At 36.4% G+C, this 20,155-nt stretch overlaps 1 long non-coding RNA gene across 1 annotated transcript in view; it reads right to left on the bottom strand.

Moving 5' to 3' along the window:
* LOC309634618 overlaps positions 1-20,155 on the bottom strand; it is a 181,867-nt gene that overhangs the window by 17,161 nt on the left and 144,551 nt on the right. The window contains exon 2 of the long non-coding RNA XR_014248247.1: positions 2,033-2,107. This is a non-coding gene — a long non-coding RNA (uncharacterized lncRNA). The remainder of the gene's footprint in view (positions 1-2,032; positions 2,108-20,155) is intronic.

The raw sequence follows: 20,155 nt of genomic DNA, 5'->3' as shown, positions 1-20,155 counted from the left end.
TTCCCGAGTAGACATTTCACACCTGTTGGCACAATTTGATGCTGGAGGAGTTAAGCATTTCCTGTGTGGCTCCACTGGAAGATGACTAATGGAAACATGCACCTGGTTTCCTCCAGACTTCACCCCATGTGCCTTTTCCCTTTGCTGATATTGCTGTGCATCTTTTCACTGTAATAAATCATTGATGTGACTGTGACTATATGCTGAGTCCTCCTGGTGAATCACCAGACCCGTAGTGGTTTTGGGGACATCTGATGGCAAGTAGAGAACCAAAGAGAATCCCTCCCCCTCACTACCCCTTCAACAGACACACCAATATTCCAATTAAGACTCTGTTGCTAGAAAATTTTAAGATCTTTAATGAAAGGAGATTTGGATTGTTTTATTAATTAATACCAGTAACATGCAAGTTTTAATGATTTATAGGCTTGCTTAACTTAACTGTCTTCATTTCTTGTCTGCTTTTCCTAACCTTGAATCGCTCCTCAATCTACTTCAATGAGGTTTTTTCTCAATCACTGCTGAAACAGCTCTGGTCCAGCTCACCCTCAGCCTCCATCCTGCCAGTTGTCACTCCTCATCCTTCATCTTGCTCCCTCAGCATCATTCCCCTCTCTCTCCTTGAAATACTTTCTTCCTTTGGGTATTGGAATACTTCCATTTCCTGATTTTCCTCTAACCCCTCTATCTACTCCTTTTCTGTCTCCCTCACTAATTTTGCCTCCTATTTCAAAGCTTCAAATGTTGGAAAGGCTTGGCTCTGAGCCGCCTTCTATTCTTTATTTAGACATTCTTCCTAGTCTCATGGCTTCTAGTCTCATGGTTTTAAATATCACCCATAAACCGATACCACTAAAATTTACATCTCCGCATTGAATTCTCCCTTGAGCTCCAGACTCTTATATGAAACCACATAGTCTGGCTCTCTGCTTAGAAGCATAAAGGCTTTCAAACTTGGAATGCTCAAAGCAGGATTCCTGATTCTTTGTCCCAGTATTCCTATCTCTGTCCAAATCTCCTATCTTCCTTTCTTGATAAATGCCATTTATCAATGACATTTAGCATCTGCTCTGTTTCAGGAGCTGCCCATCATTTTTATTCTCAGTGATCAGGGTTCCACTCAAGAACACACCAGGTAGTTCTTTGGCTCCAGTGGGGTTCAGGTGTCAGTACTGTACCCCAGAAACTCATGATCGGGACTCTTTAAACCCATGCTCTTAAACTTTTGTGAGGATACAAGCCTCTTTGAGAATTGATAACTATAAACCCTCTTGGTAAAATAAATGTACCCACATAAACAAAGCTGTATATATATATATATATGTTTTATCTATTAATTTATCTATTATATATTTATATAATTATAATGTGTATACGTCTAATGGATATATAAAATTTCAAATGCATTAAAACATGATGTGGAAAAAGAATCAAAATCATAAGAAAGGATAGTTTAGGTATGCTAGAGTAACAAGTTAATTCCAAAAATCTGTGTTGGTTTTCTTTTCCTTTGCTTTGCTTTCACAGCTTACATGTCCACTGCTGTGTTTGGCACTTGTCTCTTATACCACACCTTCAATATGTAGTTACAATCCGCTCTAAGCCTAGTCTTAGCCACTGTCATCTCTTGCCTGATTGGCAAGAGCCTTATAATGGTCTCCCTGCTTCCATCATTGTCCCTAACCATAATCATTTTTTGTTACTGTGGAGTATAGACTAGGGGGTAGGGGAGTGAGTGCAGAAAGTAGACTGTATGAATGAGAATCTTGGACCTGACCTGACCTCTAACTAGTTCTGTCAATTACCTTATCTTTAAAATGATGACCATTATAGTATCTATTATAGAGTCATTGTGAAGATTACATAGATTGATATATGTAAACATAAAACATTTGGATAGCATCTAGTACAAGAAACACTTAATGTTAGTAATTATTATTACTGTATTATTCAGGGCTCTCCTGAAAAACAGAACCAACAGAATATGTAGACACATATTTAGAAAGAGATATATTATAAGGAATTGACTCACATGATTATGGAGTCTGAAAAGTCCTAAGATCTGCAGTCAGCAAGCTGGAGAGCCAGGGGAGCCAATGGGTAGCACCTAGTACAAGAAACAGTCAATGTTAGTAATTATTATGGTATCGTTCCAGTCCAAGTTCAAAGGCCTGAGGACTAGGTGAGCTAATATTAATAGTTTAAACTTCAGTCCAACTTCAAAGACCTGAGAACCAGGAGAGCCAATAGTGTAAGTTCCAGTGTGAAATCTGAAAGGCTCAAGACCTAAGAGGAGCTGATTTTTCAGTTCCAGTCTTAAAGCAGGAAAAGACTGATGTCCCAGCTCAAACATTCAGGCAGGAGTTCTCTCTTACTCAGCCTTTTTAATTTTATTCAGGTGTTTAATTGATTAGATAATTGCCACCCATATCAGGGAAGGAAATCTTCTTTATTCAGTCTACCAATTCAAGTGTTAATCTCATCCAAAAACACTCCACAGAACTCCCAACACTGAATTCTCCCTTGACTAGATCATTAGGTGCCCAGAATAATGTTTGACCAAATGTCTGGGCACCTAATGGTCTAGTTAAATTGACACATAAAATTAACCATCACAACTACAATTATTATTAATCCACTCCTCAGCCTGAGTCAGCTTTTAAAAGTGTAAATCCAATCACATCACTTCACTTCCTAATCTAAGTCCTCCAACAATCTCCCATCACATTCCCTACACACAGACACAGACACACGCACACACCTCTGACTCTGTCAAAGAGTCCCATCTACACTGATGTCACAGGCTCCTTCAGCCAGGTTCTTTATGGCTAGATATCTCAGGTTTATCAGATGCTCCTCTACAAGGCCACCCCTTCAACGCCCATTGACCACCAACTTCGAGAAATCACACCAAGCTTTCCGAGTTGCCTCTTTAAATCATTTCTCACTACTCTTGAGGCAAAAAAAGACTAGCACCACCCCCATGGGACCACAGCACCTCCATGTTTCTCCAAATAAATCCTCTCTTAAGCCTTCAACTTCCGTAATTAAATTATTGGTCTTTGTTTATATAGCCAGGAGGTGGATGATGTGTTGAGTTCTTGTACACTTGGACACTTTCTTTGCAAATTCTGCAGATGGTCTAGCACTTTACTATAGAATAAGGGGTCAGTTATCATCTATTCTCTTGAGACCCCAACCAAAACTGATAAACAAAGGGTCCCATTTTATATCTTATTATATAAGCATTGCCACATTCTTTCCAAAGTGGATATTTTTCACTGTCACCAACAGTGTTTGAAGATGTCCATCATCACCAATATTGGATGTTTTTATTTGTAAACTCTATACTTCATTAATAGCTAAAAAACTGCTAATAGAAATATCCCACTTCTTTTATTATTTATGTATGCATATGATCTCTTTGTCTAAAGTATGTACAGTGTTTACATATCTATATATAATTTAAAAGGATAGTACCAATGAGCTTAGACAATTTTTCATTTCTTTTATCACTAGATAACTTAAACATATGATTTTTAACCAAAGACAAAATAATTTAAGTCCTATATCCAGTTACTTATGCTAGTCTTGGTGTTTCTTTTGTGTGCTTGTATGAAATACATACATTTCCTTTGTAAAACTTCCTGAAATTTATTTTCAATATTTTCTTTTTTTAACTTATTATTTTTTTCTTATATCACCATAGTTTATTTATAAAAACTGAGAAATTAACAGTGGCAAAAAACTACTAAAGGAAGTCTGGACTTTCTTGATATTTTATCAGTAGGTTTGCCAACTAAGATCATTTTTCTTTTCCAATATTCCAGGACACAACATTACATTTATTTGCCATATGTATCACATAATTTTTTTTGCTAATAATAAATTACCACATAATTTAGCATCTTAAAATTACACACATATTGTCTCAAAGTTTGTGTGGGTGAAGAATCCAGATGTAGATAATGTCCAAGGATAAAGTTTCAACAGAAGGCTCAGCCAAGGAAGAATCCCCTTCCAAACTCACACGATTGTTAGAATTCAATTACCTGCAGTCTGTTGGACCAAGGGCCTCCGTTCCTTACTGGCCATTGTCTAGAGGTTGCATTCTGTTCCTTGCCATGTGGGCAAGTCACAGTTCCTGCCCACACACATGAGCAGGGATTAGAACACAAAGTGGTATACCAAGAGGTGGGGATCATCGGGTACCATCTTAGGGTCTACCCGCCACATCAGGTATTCTCCCAATCTGCAACACTTTCTCAGTCTTCACTTATTTTTCATGAACTTTACCCTTTTTTTAAAATTTATTTATTTATGGCTGTGTTGGGTGGGTCTTCGTTTCTGTGCGAGGGCTTTCTCCAGTTGCGGCAAGTGGGGGCCACTCTTCATCACGGTGCGCGGGCCTCTCACTATCGCGGCCTCTCTTGTTGCGGAGCACAGGCTCCAGACGCGCAGGCTCAGTAATTGTGGCTCACGGGCCCAGCCGCTCCGCGGCACGTGGGATCTTCCCAGACCAGGGCTCGAACCCGTGACCCCTGCGTTGGCAGGCAGATTCTCAACCACTGCGCCACCAGGGAAGCCCCGAACTTTACCCTTTTGAAAAGTACTGGTCAAATATTTTGTAGAATGTTCCAAAATGTGGATTTGTCCCATGTTTTCTCATGATTATGCTAGTGATATGGATTAATTTATACACTTATATTTATCTAAGTTTGAAGATGAGCAAAGCTGAACAGTATGTTATTTGGAAATAGAAATGTAGAGAGAAAAATAATAAGGAAAAATAAGGGAATGATGAATAGAAACTTAAAAATAATAAATAACACCTTCAGTGGGTAGGGAAGAGGATGAAGTTGGGGATATGCATGCAGGGAATATTACAATATTGCTAATGTTCTTTATATTAAGCTCAGAAATGACTTTTCAAAAATAAACTATTAAAATTTAGAACAGTTTTAGATTTACAAAACAGTTGTGAAGACAGTACAGAGATATATTTCAGAAATACACATACACCCGACACACATTTTCACTTCACGTATTTAACCATCCTCTTTCTCAAGCCCCTGGTAAACACTAATCTGCTTACTATCTCTATAGTTTCCCCTTTTCCAAAGTGTCATATAAATGGAATCACACAATATATGGTCTTTTCAAACTTCTTCTTTCCTTTAGCTGAATGCCTTTAAGATTTGTGAAGTTTACCTCACTGTGCATAAGTTTGCATTTCCCTAATGGTCAAAGGTTTTGAGCATCTTTTTATGTGCTTACTATATGTATATATCTTCTTTAGAGAAATATCTATTCAAATTATTTAACTTTTTAATTGAAATATTTGATTTTTTAATTTTTGAGTTATAAATATAAATTTTGAGTTATATCCTTTATTCTGGATAAGACACTCTTATCAGCTTTATAATTTACAAATATTTTATCCCATTCTTTGGGTTGTCTATTCACTTTCTTGATAGTATGCTTTGAATCACAAAAGTTTTAAATGCTGAAGAAGTTCAATTTATTTCTTCTGTCACTTGTCCTTTTGGTGTCATAAACTAGAAACCATGGTTTAACTGAAGGTCATGAAGATTTACTCCTATGTTTTATTCTAAAGTTTTAGCTTTTATATTTAAGTCTATGTTCCACTCTGAGTCAATTGGTATATGGTGTGAGGTTGGAGTCCAACTTGCGTGTGGATATCCACTTGTCCTAGCAACATTTGTGAGAAAAAAAATCCACATTGAATTGTCTTGGCAAACATGTAAAATCAACTGGCCAAAATGTAAGGATTCATATTTGGTAACTAAATTCTATTCCATCGACCTATATGTTTAGCCTTATGCCAGCGCCACAATGCCTTGATTATCATAGCTGTATGTGAGTTTTGAACTGAAGAACGGTAAGTTGGATACTCCAAATTTTGTTCTTTTCAAGGTTATTTTGATTATCCTGGATTCCTTGCATTTTCAATTAATTTTAGTATCAGCTTGTCAATTACTGAAAAAAAGAGGCAACTGGAATTTTGACACAGATTCATTGAATCTGTTGCTCCATTTGGAAAGTATAGTTACCTTAACAGTATTAGGCCTTCTGATCAATGAACCTGGGATTTTTTTTTCCATTTATTATGTCTTCTTTATTTTCTTTCAACAGTATTTTGTAGTTTTCCATGTACATGTCTCACACTTATTTTGTTAAGGTCATGCCTAAATATTTTATCCTTTATGATTTTATTTTATTTTATTTTTTAGTTTACTCAGATTTTATTCTGTTGTGAGGATGGAAGTGATAACTCCTGAGCTTTTTTTTTTTTTCCCACAACTCACACACACACACTGTATTTTATTTTTACAAGAGATAAATAAACTGACACCAAGCATTGTAAATGGATGACCACAACAAAAGCAACAATGATTGCAATTACCAAACATGAAACACACTCATACTATGTCATAATATTGACATTCAGTCCAGTAATCCTCCACTGTAACAGCTCCTTTAATTTGCAGTGAAAATTGATTTGTATATTTTTTGCCTCTGAGTCCTTGTGGGATTTTTTTTTTAATTCAAACAGAAAGTCACAAAAATTATAATCATCCTCATCAGTTCACTCAGTCCCATGTAATTAATTTTTTTTCATCTTGATCTTTTGTTAGCATTTTTATGAATTCATCAGTTTTCCATTAGAGTTCTGAAAATGCATATTCATTCCATTCAGCAGTATACTCAGTTACCAGAAACCTGTACTTGTCAGAGTCTTTTCCATGAATTCCTTGAAGATCAAACCCTTTTTTAGGAACATTTTTGCAAAAGCATCAGAGTACACCCAGAACTGTCTGTAAATGACAAAAGACTTAAAAATGACCATGGTTAAAGATTTTATGAAAGTTCATAATCAATTGACAAGGAAATTTAGTTATTTCTGAGATATACATTTTAAAGTAATAACTAGAATTATGACTTATAACATTATACCAGAACATATAAGATTTTTAGAAATTTAATGTAATGTCTGGAACATTTATATTAACATATTTCCATACAAATAACCCAAAGAAAGTTTAGTATTAGTTTGTTTTTTTATACTGCAGGTTCTTATTAGTCATCAATTTTATACACATCAGTGTATACATGTCAATCCCAATCGCCCAATTCAGCACACCACGATCCCCACCCCACCGTGGTTTTGCCTCCTTGGTGTCCATATGTTTGTTCTCTACATCTGTGTCTCAACTTCTGCCCTGCAAACTGGTTCATCTGTACCCCTTTTCTAGGTTCCACATACATATGTTAATATACGATATTTGTTTTCCTCTTTCTGACTTACTTCACTCTGTATGACAGTCTCTAGATCCATCCACGTCTCAACAAATGACTCAATTTCGTTCTTTTTTATGGCTGAGTAATATTCCTTTGTATATATATATATACCACATCTTCTTCATCCATTTGTCTGTCGATGGGCATTTAGGTTGCTTCCATGACCTGGCTATTGTAAATAGTGCTGCAATGAACACTGGGGTGGATGTGTCTTTTTGAAATATGGTTTTCTCTGGGTATATGCCCAGTAGTGGGATTGCTGGATCATATGGTAATTCTATTTTTAGTTTTTTAAGGAACCTCCATACTGTTCTCCATAGTGGCTGTATCAATTTATGTTCCCACCAACAGTGCAAGAAGGTTCCCTTTTCTCCACACCCTCTCCAGCATTTGTTGTTTGTAGATTTTCTGATGATGCCCATTGTAACTGGTGTAAGGTGATACCTCATTGAATTTTTTTTTTTTTTAAACTGGTTAGTAGATCCTTGTTGTTTATTTTTATATATACATATAATAGTGTATATCTGTTCATCCCAAACTCCTAAATTATCCCCCTCCCTCCCTTTTCCTTTTTTTTTTTTTTTTTAACATCTTTATTGGAGTATAATTGCTTTACAATGGTGTGTTAGTTTCTGCTCTATGACAAAGTGAATCAGTTATACATATACATATGTTCCCATCTCTCTTCCCTCTTGCATCTCCCTGCCTCCCACCCTCCCTATCCCACCCCTCTAGGTGGTCACAAAGCATAGAGCTGATCTCCCTGTGCTATGCGGTTGCTTCTCACTGGCTATCTATTTTACGTTTGGTAGTGTATATATGTCCATGCCACTCTCTCACTTTGTCACATCTTACCCTTCCCCCTCCCCATATCCTCAAGTCCATTCTCTAGTAGGTCTGTGTCTTTATTCCCGTCTTGCCACTAGGTTCTTCATGACCTTTTTTTTTTTTTTTCCTTAGATTCCATAAATATGTGTTAGCATACTGTATTTGTTTTTCTCTTTCTGACTTACTTCACTCTGTATGACAGACTCTAACTCCATCCACCTCACTACAAATAACTCAATGAAATAAGAACACCCCCTAACACCATATACAAAAATAAACTCAAAATGGATTAAAGACCTAAGTGTAAGGCCAGACACTATCAAACTCTTAGAGGAAAACATAGGCAGAACACCCTATGACATAAATCACAGCAAGATCCTTTTTGACCCAGCTCCTAGAGAAATGGAAATAAAAACAAAAATAAAAAAATTGAAGACCTAATGTTACAATGAAACCTAATGAAACTTAAAAGCTTTTGCACAGCAAAGGAAACCATAAGACAACCCTCAGAATGGGAGAAAATATTTGCAAATGAAGCAACTGACAAAGGATTAATCTCTAAAATATACAAGCAGCTCATGCAGCTCAATAACAAAAATACAAACAACCCAATCCAAAAATGGGCAGAAGACCTAAATAGACATTTCTCCGAAGAAGACATACAGATTGCCAACAGACACATGAAAGAATGCTCAACATCATTAATCATTAGAGAAATGCAAATCAAAACTACAATGAGATATCATCTCACACCGGTCAGAATGGCCATCATCAAAAAATCTACAAACAATAAGTGCTGGAGAGGGTGTGGAGAAAAGGGAACCCTCTTGCACTGTTGGTGGGAATGTAAATTGATACAGCCACTATGGAGAACAGTATGGAGATTCCTTAAAAAACTAAAAATAGAACTACCATACGACCCAGCAATCCCACTACTGGGCATATACCCTGAGAAAACCATAGTTCAAAAAGAGTCATATACCAAAATGTTTATTGCAGCTCTATCTACAATAGCCAGGACATGGAAGCAACCTAAGTGTCCATCATCGGATGAATGGATAAAGAAGATGTGGCACATATATACAATGGAATATTACTCACTCATTGTAGTTTTCATTTGCATTTCTCTAATAATCAGTGACGTTGAGCAGCTTTTCATGTGCTTCTTGGCTATCTGTATGTCTTCTTTGGAGAAATGTCTATTTAGGTCTTCTGCCCATTTTTGGATCGGGTTGTTTCTTTAATATTGAGCTGCATGAGCTGTTTATATATTTTGGAGATTAATCCTTTGTCCATTGATTCATTTGCAAATATTTTCTCCCATTCTGAGGGTTGTCTTTTTGTCTTGTTTATGGTTTCCTTTGCTATGCAAAAGCTTTGAAGTTTCATTAGGTCCCATCTGTCTATTTTTGTTTTTATTTCCATTACTCTAGGAGGTGGATCAAAAAGATCTTGCTGTGATATATGTCAAGGAGTGTCCTTCCTATGTTTTCCTCTAAGAATTTTATGGTGTCCGGTCTTACATTTAGGTCTCGAATCCATTTTGAGTTTATTTTTGTGTGTGGTGTTCGGGAGTGTTCTAATTTCATTCTTTTACATGTAGCTGTCCAGTTTTCCCAGCACCACTTATTGAAGACACTGTCTTTTCTCCATTGTATATCTTTGCCTCCTTTGTCATACATCAGTTGACCATAGGTGTATGGGTTTATCTCTGGGCTATCTGTCTTGTTCCATTGATCTATGTTTCTGTTTTTGTGGCAGTACCATATTGTCTTGATTACTATAGCTTTATAGTATAGTCTGAAGTCAGGGAGTCTGATTCCTCCAGCTCCGTTTTTTCCCCTCAAGACTGCTTTGGCTATTCGGGGTCTTTTGTGTCTCCATACAAATTTTAAGATGATTAGTTCTAGATCCGTAAAAAATGCCATTGGTAATTTCATAGGGATTGCATTGAATCTGTAGATTGCTTTGGGTAGTATAGTCATTTTCACAATATTGATTTTTCCAATCCAAGAACATGGTATATCTCTCCATCTGTTTGTATCATCTTTAATTTCTTTCATCAGTGTCTTACAGTTTTCTGCATACAGGTCTTTTGTTTCCCTAGGTAGGTTTATTCCTAGGTATTTTATTCTTTTTGTTGCAATGGTAAATGGGAGTGTTTCCATAATTTCTCTTTCAGATTTTTCATCATTAGTGTATAGGAATGCAAGAGATTTCTGTGCATTAATACTGTATCCTGCAACTTTACTAAATTCATTGATTAGCTCTAGTAGTTTTCTGGTAGCATTTTTAGGATTCTTTATGTATAGTATCATGTCATCTGCAAACAGTGACAGTTTTACTTCTTCTTTTCCAATTTGTATTCCTTTTATTTCTTTTTCTTCTCTGATTGCCGTGGCTAGGACTTCTAAAACTATGTTGAATAATAGTGGTGAGAGTGGACATCCTTGTCTCGTTCCTGATCTTAAGAGGAAATGCTTTCAGTTTTTCTCCTTTGAGAATGATGTTTGCTGTGGGTTTGTCATATATGGCCTTTATTATGTTGAGGTAGGTTCCCTCTATGCCCACTTTCTGGAGAGTTTTTATCATAAATGGGTGTTGAATTTTGTCAAAGCTTTTTCTGCATCTATTGAGATGATCATATGGTTTTTATTCTTCAATTTGTTAATATGGTGTATCACGTTGATTGATTTGCGTATATTGAAGAATCCTTGCATCCCTGGGATAAATCCCACTTCATCATGGTGTATGATTCTTTTAATGTGTTGTTGGATTCTGTTTGCTAGTATTTTGTTGAGGATTTTTGCATCTATATTCATCAGTGATATTGGTCTGTAATTTTCTTTTTTTTGTAGTATCTTTGTCTGGTTTTGGTATCAGGGTGATGGTGGCCTCATAGAATGAGTTTGGGAGTGTTCCTTCCTCTGCAATTTTTTGGAAGAGGTTGAGAAGGATGGGTGTTAGCTCTTCTCTAAATGTTTGATAGAATTCACCTGTGAAGCCATCTGGTCCTGGACTTTGTTGGAAGATTTTTAATCACAGTTTCAATTTCATTACTTGTGATTGGTCTGTTCATATTTTCTGTTTCTTCCTGGTTCAGTCTTGGAAGGTTATATCTTTCTAAAAATTTGTCCATTTCTTCCAGGTTGTCCATGTTATTGGCATACAGTTGCTTGTAGTAGTCTCTTAGGATGCTTTGTATTTCTGCGGTGTCTGTTGTAACTTCTCCTTTTTCATTTCTAATTTTACTGATTTGAGTCCTCTCCCTCTTTTTCTTGATGAGTATGGCTAATGGTTTATCAATTTTGTTTATCTTCTCAAAGAAGCAGCTTTTATTTTTATTGATCTTTGCTATTGTTTTCTTTGTTTCTATTTCATTTATTTCTGCTCTGATCTTTATGATTTCTTTCCTTCTGTGAATTTTGGGTTTTGTTTGTTCTTCTTTCTCTAGTTCCTTTAGGTGTAAGGTTAGATTGTTTACTTGAGATTTTTCTTGTTTCTTGAGGTGGGCTTGCATAGCTATAAAGTTCCCTCTTAGAACTGCTTTTGCTGCATCCCATAGGTTTTGGGTCATCTTGTTTTCATTGTCATTTGTCTCTAGGTATTTTTTGATTTCCTCTTTGATTTCTTCAGTGATCTCTTGGTTATTTAGTAACGTATTGTTTAGCCTCCATGTGTTTGTCTTTTTTACGTTTTTTTCCCTGTAATTCATTTCTAATCTCATAACGTTGTGGTCAGAAGAGATGCTTGATATGATTTCAATTTTCTTAAATTTACTGAGGCTTGATTTGTGACCCTAGATGTGATCTATCCTGGAGAATGTTCCGTGCTCACTTGAGAAGAAAGTGTAATCTGCCGTTTTTGGATGGAATGTCGTATAAATATCAATTAAATCTATCTGGTCTAGTGTATCATTTAAAGCTTCTGTTTCCTTATTTATTTTCATTTTGGATGATCTGTCCATTGGTGTAGTGAGGTGTTAAAGTCCCCCACTATTATTGTTACTGTTGATTTCCTCTTTTATAGCTGTTAGCAGTTGCCTTATGTATTGAGGTGCTCCTATGTTGGGTGCATATATATTTATAATTGTTATATCTTCTTCTTGGATTGACCCCTTGATCATTATGTAGTGTCCTTCCTTGTCTCCTGTAACATTCTTTATTTTAAAGTCTATTTTATCTGATATGAGTATAGCTACTCCAGCTTTCTTTTGATTTCCTTTGCATGGAATATCTTTTTCCATCCCCTCACTTTCAGTCTGTATGTGTCCCTAGGTCTGAAGTGGGTCTCTTGTAGACAGCATATATATGGGTCTTGTTTTTGTATCCATTCAGCAAGCCTGTGTCTTTTGGTTGGAGCATTTAATCCATTCACGTTTAAGGTAATTATTGATATGTATGTTCCTATGACCATTTTCTTAATTGTTTTGAGTTTGTTTTTGTAGGTCCTTTTCTTCTCTTGTGTTTCCCACTTAGAGAAGTTCCTTTAGCATTTGTTGTAGAGCTGGTTTGTTGGTGCTGAATTCTCTTAGTTTTTGCTTGTCCGTAAAGCTTTTGATTTCTCCATCGAATTTGAATGATATCCTTGCTGGGTAGAGTAATCTTGGTTGTAGGTTCTTCCCTTTCATCACTTTAAGTATATCATGCCACTCCCTCTGGCTTCTAGAGTTTCTGCTGAGAAATCAGCTGTTAACCTTATGGGAGTTCCCTTGTATGTTATTTGTCATTTTTCCCTTGCTGCTTTCAATAATTTTTCTTTGTCTTTAATTTTTGCCAATTTGATTACTATGTGTCTCGGCATGTTTCTCCTTGGGTTTATCCTGTATGGGACTCTGTGCGCTTCCTGGACTTGGGTGGCTATTTCCTTTCCCATGTTAGGGAAGTTTTCGACTATAATCTCTTCAAATATTTTCTCTGGTCCTTTCTCTCTCTCTTCTCCTTCTGGGACCCCTATAATGCGAATGTTGTTGTGTTTAATGTTGTCCCAGAGGTCTCTTAGGCTGTCTTCATTTCTTTTCATTCTTTTTTCTTTATTCTGTTCCACAGCAGTGAATTCCACCATTGTGTCTTCCAGGTCAATTATCCGTTCTTCTGCCTCAGTTATTCTGCTATTCATTACTTCTAGTGTAGTTTTCATTTCAGTTATTGTATTGTTCATCTCTGTTTTTTCTTTAATTCTTCTAGGTCTTTGTTAAACATTTCTTGCATCTTCCCGATCTTTGCCTCCATTCTTATTCCGAGGTCCTGGATCATCTTCACTATCATTATTCTGAATTCTTTTTCTGGAAGGTTTCCTATCTCCATTTCATTTAGTTGTTTTTCTGGGGTTTTATCTTGTTCCTTCATCTGGTATATAGCCCTCTGCCTTTTCATCTTGTCTGTCTTTCTGTGAATGTGGTTTTTGTTCCACAGGCTGCAGGATTATAGTTCTTCTTGCTTCTGCTGTCTGCCCTCTGGTGGATGAGGCTATCTAAGAGGCTTGATGGGAGGGACTGTTTGGTAGGTAGAGCTGACTGTTGCTCTGGTGGGCAGAGCTCAGTAAAACTTTAATCCACTTGACTGTTGATGGGTGGGGCTGGGTTCCCTCCCTGTTGGCTGTTTGGCCTGAGGCAACCGAACACTTGAGCCTACCTGGGCTCTTTGGTGGGGCTAATGACACACTCTGGGAGGGCTCACACCAAGGAGTACTTCCCAGAACTTCTGCTGTCAGTGTCCTTGTCCCCACAGTGAGCCACAGCACCCCCCCCCCCACCACTGCCTCTGCAGGAGACCCTCCAACACTAGCAGGTAGGTCTGGTTCAGTCTGCCCTGGGGTCACTGCTCCTTCTCCTGGGTCCCGATGTGCACACTACTTTTTGTGTGCCCTCCACGAGTGGAGTCTCTGTTTCTCCCAGTCCTGTCGAAGTCCTGTGATCAACTCCCACTAGGCTTCAAAGTCTGATTCTCTAGGAATTCCTCCTCTTGTTGCCGGACCCCCAGGTTGGGAAGCCTGACGTAGGGCTCAGAACCTTCACTCCAGTGGGTGGACTTCTGTGGTATGTGTTCTCTAGTTTGTGAGTCACCCACCCAGCAGTTATGGGATTTGATTTTACTGTGATTGTGCCCCTCCTACCATCTCATTGTGGCTTCTCCTTTGTCTTTGGATGTGGGGTATCTTTTTTGTTGAGTTCCAGTGTCTTCCCGTCGATGATTGTCCAGCAGCTAGTTGTTATTCTGGTGTTCTCGCAAGAGGGAGTGAGAGCACGTCCTTCTACTCTGCCATTTTGGTTCCTCTCTTATTTTTTAATGATCAAAAATTACTGTGTGTGTGTAAAATTGTTTATCTTTTATTTGGATTTTATCCCATTATCTCTAATGTTAGATATTATGCCATTCCTAACATTTGATATTTTTAATTTCTATTTTCTTCTAATTTCTCTGTAATTTTTATATTTACCTTTTTTGATTAATCTATATTTATTTGAAAACACTGAGGTAAAGGTCTTAAAAAGATAAGCAGTTTTTTTCCAACATCATTTATTGAATAATCCTGTCCTTCCACACTTGTCAAGTCATTAATAATATGTGACTTTCCTATAAATGCAGCTATTTTGAGACTTTTATTTTATTTTAGAAAGTACCAAAATTTTATTTTGTTTTATTTTTTTAAATTTTTATAGGGGTATAGTAGATTTACAATGTTGTGTTAGTTTCAGGTGTACAGCAAAGTGAATTTGTTATACATATACATATATACACTCTTTTTTAGCTTCTTTCCCATATAGGTCATTATAGAGTATAGCATTCCCTGTGCCATACAGTAGGTCCTTATTAGTTATCTATTTTATGTATAAAAGTGTGTATGTTTCAATCCCAATCTTCCAATTTATCCCTCCCCGCCTTTTATCCCCCAGTAACCATAGATTTATTTTCTACATCTGTAACTCTATTTCTGTTTTGTAGATAAGTTCATTTGTAGCCTTTTCTTAGATTCTACATGTAAGTGATATCATATGATATTTGTCTTTCTCTGACTTCACTCAGTCTGACAATCTCTAGGTCTATCCATATTGCTGCAAATGGCATTATTTTGTTCTTTTTTATGGCTGGGTAATATTCCATTGTATATATGGACCACATCTTCTTTATCCATTTCTTTGTTGATGGACATTTAGGTTGCTTCCATGTCCTGGCTATTGTAAATAATGCTGCCATGAACATTAGGGTGCTTGTATCTTTTTGAATTATGGTTTTCTCTGGATACATGCCCAGGAGTGGGATTGCTGGATCATATGGTAGCACTATTTCTAGTTTTTTAAGGAACCTCCATACTGTTCTCCATAGTGGCTGTACTAGTTTACATTCCCACCAACAATGTAGGTGGGTTCCCTTTTCTTCATACCCTCTCCAGCATTTATTGTTTGTAGATTTTTTGATGATGGCCATTCTGGCTGGTGTGAGGTGATACCTCATTGTAGTTTTGATTTGCATTTCTCTAATAATTAGTGATGTTGAGCATCTTTTCATGTGTTTTTTAACCATCTGTATGTTTTCTTTGGAGAAATGTCTATTTAGATCTGCCCATTTCTGATTAGGTGGGTTGTTTTTTTGATATTGAGCTGCATAAGCTGTTTGTATATTTTGGAGATTAAACCCTTGTCAGTTGCTTCATTTGCAAATATTTTTGCCCATTCTGAGGATTGTCTTTTTGTTTCATTTATGATTTCCTTTGCTGTGCAAAAAGGTTTGAGTTTAATTAAGTCCCATTTGTTTATTTTTGTTTTTATTTTCATTACTCTAGGAGGTGGATCGAAAAACCATTATCAGTATTTTAAAACTATTATTGCCTTATAAAATTTGGAAACCTTTGCCATTGACTGTTGGTACTACAGTTAACCCTTGAACAACACAGGTTTGAACCACGCAAGTCCACTTCCATGCAGATTCTTTTCAATAAACACATATATGTACTGTAAATGTATTTTCTCTTCCTTATGATTTTCTTAAAAACATTTTTTTTCTAGCTTACTTTACTGTAAGAATAGAGTGTATAATACATATAACTTATAAAACGTGTTAATCAAGTGTTTAGGTTATTGGCAAGGCTTCTGATCAACAGAAGTAGGCTATTAGTAGTTAAGTCCTTGGTGAGCCAAAATCTATATGCGTATTTTCAACTGTGTGGGATGGTGGGCACCCCAAACCCCTGTGTTGTTTGTTACAGAGTCAACAAAAATTAAGAACTAAAGGATTGTGTGCGGGTGTAGAAATGGGATCAGAATAATGGGCAATGCGAAGAAATCCAGTTGATAGAGTCAGAGTCAGTGTATGGACTTGCCATAATCCTGTGTTTTAAAAACTTAGAACTTTGGAGTTGGTTTTTCTTCAGCTGATTAGAACTCCCAAAAGACAAATTTATTCTGTACGTTGTTGATTATCTGTGAACCTCTGAATGGAAAATCAGTAGATGAATGCACTCAGAGATAGTCTTTATTCAATTTGTGTTCTCCTCCCCACCTCCCACCCCAACTACAGTTAAAGAACTTAAAGAGTTATCTCCATACCAGTAAGATCCTCTATGCTATGGATAAAAGCTAAAAATGAAAGTCATGCTCTCTGTCAATACCCCTGGAATAATTTATAGAAAATTTACTGAAGGCTTTCAAGGAGGACTTGGGAAGTAGATTTAGCATGCTGATTCTGACTTTGAAGTAAAAATGGCAGGCTTGCTTTCCCGTTCCTTTTATCTCCTGATAGGTAAGAGTTATGAGTATATTCAGACGCCCAAATAAGAGTAATTAAAATGGAGACCAGAAAACAGGAGCAGAAATGAGCAAATTGTTTAATTTGGATTTGGGGTAGAATTCTTTTTGAAAAATAATCACTTCTCCCTTTAAATGAATACTTGCTAGATTTTAGTGTTGGTACAGGAAATATTGGCTTAGACTCAATTTCTCTATTAAGAAAAATGTGTAAAATTCAAAGTTTTGGCAATTTAAACACATTTTCACTGAGTCATCACTAATCACTTGGCATTTTAGGAAGACTGAACTATAAAACTGATGATAAAATGAAAAGTATTAGCATTAACTGCCAGATATTTTGGGCCAATAGCTCTTGGGTCCCAGAAGTGATTTGATTCCAAGGCCTGAAGCCTTTGGTAATTAGTGGGAAGAGGGGGATATGTGAGAGAATTTTCTTTCTCTTTCACCCTGTTTCTCATGGTCATTTCATTTAAAAGACCTGGAAGTGTTCAAGTGGCTTTTTAGGTCCTCTTCAAAATAAGGATAGCTTTTGATGTATTAATGCATCAGAGTAATGCTTATAACACAGAAGAATAATGCATATTAGTGAAGCCAAAGGCCAATCTTATATTTACTCCACTCTAAAGCATAAGATGCACCAGGGAAAGAGGACTTGCCTTTGCTAATATCATTGCTAGCATCTCAAAGACAATGATGCCCGGAGGAAGCCAATAATCCAGGCAGGTGTGTGCTTGTGGGTAATTGGACAGGAAGAGGAAGGAAGAAAAGGTGTCATAAAAGAAGGAGAAAAAGATAGGAAGAAGAGGGCATTTTGGATGCTTATGAGCAGGGACCTTGACATAACCAAAGGTCAGTCAAGTGGGAAAAATGAGAAATGTCTGTACAATATACTGGTTCTAACTGTATTCCTAATCATCTCTGCAGTAAGATGGAGTCCTTCCTGGTAAGGGACTAAGCCCTTGTAGTTTACTTACCCTTATAGAGAAAGTCAAAATTACATTTAGTGCATGTACTGCTTTCTTAGGGGGTAACCGTGAACTTGCACTTAGAGGCACTAGTGGATTTGGCTTTGAGATGCTTATAACACAGCTCATGATGGTAACTGATAAATTGAGTTTAAAACAACTGTCCCTTCAATAAAAAAGTTAAGCTAAATAGGATGTATATTTTTCAATGAAAACAATGTTGGTTGACTAAAGTTTTCCCGTTTTAAACTCCTCCTCTGACAAGCTAGAGGCAGAGTCCCTAGTGCCAGAGAAAATCACACACATGAAGAAGTAGCTTCAAGCTTTTACCAAGAGAAGTGTCTTCCCAATTAAGGACATAATACTAGCATGATGGCAGACATGACTCTAGGTTTTTAAAATCTATTTTAAAGAAGAGATCCAGAAAAATGATTGAAACATACTTACCTTTATTAAGATGCACTTTTTAGGCTAAGATGTTTTATGATACTAAAGCATTCCCATTTGTAGCATCAAAAATTTAACATTAGCATTTTCTTTTTCCTTTCAACAGTGTTCCAGAATTTGTTATAACTTCAATATATTCCAAGTCATGTATCAACTTGGCATCTTAGTCTCTGTGAATTTTGTTTAAATTATGTGAAAAATGTAGTTTGATCCCAAGCAAAGATTGAATACATACTTCTTTCATGTGGCTTTTCCTCTTGATTTATATTTCCTTTTTACAACAGATTTTGCTTTTTCAAATCACAGAATCTTTTGGACTGTTCATTTATTTCTCAGGAGCTCTCAGGATCATCTAAGAAATATTTATAGATTTAAACAACTTCAGACCAAATCTAAAGAAATTAATGCTATATTCTCTCACTTAATATGTATTAGGTAGATTATTTTAATTCTGAAATTGATCTAAAGTGGCAAAAGAGAAATTCCTGCTTGTATGTTACAAAACTATATAGCAATGGCATTATATAAGTATGCTACATTAACTCTATATTGTAAGTCATATTTTACTATAACATAAACTAGATATTAAGGTTACTAAAGCAATTTTGTATAATAGAGAGATGGGCTCATTCAGTGGTTTAGTTTTATTATTCACTATATTTGAATAAGAAAATAAATTCCCAAAATGTACATAACAGATAGATCTCAAACTCACCAACAAAGTGAGATCATAATTCTACTTCCAACCTGCTTGTCTGGGCAATTTAAAATTCCCTAAACTGGGCAACATAATCTGTTCTATATATACTATTTCAGCATGACAGAACAGAGAAAGGACAAATTTTCTCCCACCAGTTTCAAGACAAGTGTCATCCCATTAAAACTATTTGGCTCTTTTATTTAATTGTTTTCATGACACTACCCCCAACAGCTTTTATTCTATCACAGCCAGTGTGCTGGTTTTAGGTTATAAATAGCTGTAAATCTCTTTGGGACCAACTGAGAATTATTTTACCTATATTCTTAGAAAGCTCCATATGGCTAACTTTTGATGTGCTATTTTAATCCTTACAGAGGGAATTGATACTATTGGAAAAAAATATTTAAGCTATATAACTATACTTCATGGTTAGCATAGTTGGTTATTGATCCCTACCACCTTCATTCCTTGTGTCCTTCCGTGGTTAGGCACAGGAGAGAGAGAGAGACATAAATGCAGAGAGAGAATTGAGGGAATTCTGCTAGCCCATTTCCTTGAAGTTGGATGGAAGGTCATTATTTTGAACTAATAATTGCCCCTTGGTTTCTCCAACTCCATTAAGCTCAATGGTCTGGTTTAATTTTCTTGGCTGGTCTTCACTCTAAAAATACCTTCTTCTCCTTTTACTTTTCCTTCCCTGATTGATAGGAACAGACAAGGTCTGATTTTAATCCACAGTACATAAAGTTACCAAAAGGAACCAGTGAACATTCTATTGGTGAAAAAGAAGAGTGTGATTGCATGGCATATGCAGTGTGGCCAGGCAGATTTTGATGATGTAATTACCAAATTTTACCTCTTTAGTTGGTGTAAAAACTAGGTCTTCAGGAATTAAGTATCCTTTTCACAGGAGATAAGAGGTAGATTTTAGAATGCCAACTTCTTTCTTACTAAACAACTACCTGTGTGTTGGTCTAAATCTGCCCTTAATGCTCTTAAAGGTTCTCACAGATGCTGTCTTACGCTGATGCGTCTATATACCAGTTTTCTATAGTAAAGTCCACATGCATAAAGCAGAGGAGCACAGGGGACAAGAATATGAACTTGATATCTTTTGTCATTATCAAAAATAGGCAGTGTGAGTTT

Source organism: Balaenoptera borealis (genome assembly GCF_965194805.1).
Source record: "Balaenoptera borealis genome assembly, chromosome: 9".
NCBI lineage: Eukaryota > Metazoa > Chordata > Mammalia > Artiodactyla > Balaenopteridae > Balaenoptera > Balaenoptera borealis.
This window is presented reverse-complemented; position numbering and strand designations above follow the sequence as displayed.